Consider the following 1,260-nt stretch of genomic DNA (forward strand, 5'->3'; position numbering starts at 1 on the left):
ACACATAAACTACAACATTCATAACACTATTAGAATACGAAAAATTAAATATAATCAAATAAAAAATATCCATTACAACAAAGCTCCATCTATTGAGTGTCGTTAGGTAAGGTAAGGTTAAGTACTGTAGCGAGCAGCGGATGCGCCATTCCAAGTTTACCATTAGTGTTGGCTAAATGTAAATAAAAAAACCGCAAGTAAAGGAAACAATTTATTTACGTTGTTACATGTAAAAAGCACAAGGAAAATAATAATATCAAGAGATATTACAATTTGAACATCATATCATCATACGACAATATTACATTTTGTGAGATTGAAATACATTCAAAATTCGACTTTTAATAAATTTAAATATATGTCTTAAGTCACAATTTTCACATTCACATTCACATTCAAATCACAGAATAGAAAGAATACTAATATATTATATACCAGACATCACCAGAGGTAGTCTTTGCAAGAAAAAAAAAACCAATTAATATAATATAAAAAATGGTTTAATAAATAGTATTTATCTTAATAATGTCAATGGTCAGTCTCTTCGCATATAATTGAAAGTTTATTAAGCATTTATTGAGTCTTAAGCTCATTTTTACATCTTATAACAACTTACTTATAATACAGTAACATTAGTAGCTTATTATGTACAAATTGGTCAGAAAATTAATTACAAATATAGCCAACATCAAAATGAAGTAGGCCATTGTAGTACGAAACGAAAACAAAAAAATAATTAAATGGTGTAGAGTATGGTTTGGCTGGCAGTTAGACCATCGCACTGTTGGGCCGACGAGATCCTTGCAATTAAAATTGTTCATGCTGAAATTTAAATAAAAGTTTTTTTGTTAAAAACAAATTCATAAATTCATATACTTGTAAATTTTGTCAAGCGACTTCAAAAAAATAGGAGATTATCAATTCGACAGTATGTTTTTTTTCGTGTTTCTTACAATGTTACTGTGTCGACCGATTTATCAAGATTGGTTACCATCAATACAATACATATATATAGTATTAGTATAGAGATTTAAGTCATTTGTGAATGGAAGGTTTGTTCATGAAATATCTGGTAGCTAAACTTTCTTTTTTGAAGAGGATAATTATAAAAAAATATCAAAAGAGCTTTTAATTTTTTTGTAAACAATAACAAATGAGATTTACCTTTTATAGTTTATTAAATTCTCATAGTATTTAGTAGAAGTAAAGTAGACTTTTTCGTGTCTCCTGCTGACTTACGGAATATATATCATATGAATA

At 27.3% G+C, this 1,260-nt stretch overlaps 1 long non-coding RNA gene across 1 annotated transcript; it reads right to left on the minus strand.

The window, feature by feature from the left end:
- Nucleotides 1-394: 394 nt before the first annotated feature.
- On the minus strand, nucleotides 395-1,260 carry LOC119839429. Its single transcript, XR_005288254.1, has 2 exons — nucleotides 1,165-1,260; nucleotides 395-822 (listed from the first exon to the last, which is right to left on the minus strand). It is a non-coding gene; the product is annotated as an uncharacterized LOC119839429 (long non-coding RNA).

This window comes from Zerene cesonia, unplaced genomic scaffold (genome assembly GCF_012273895.1).
Source record: "Zerene cesonia ecotype Mississippi unplaced genomic scaffold, Zerene_cesonia_1.1 Zces_u182, whole genome shotgun sequence".
Classification (NCBI taxonomy): Eukaryota; Metazoa; Arthropoda; class Insecta; order Lepidoptera; family Pieridae; genus Zerene; species Zerene cesonia.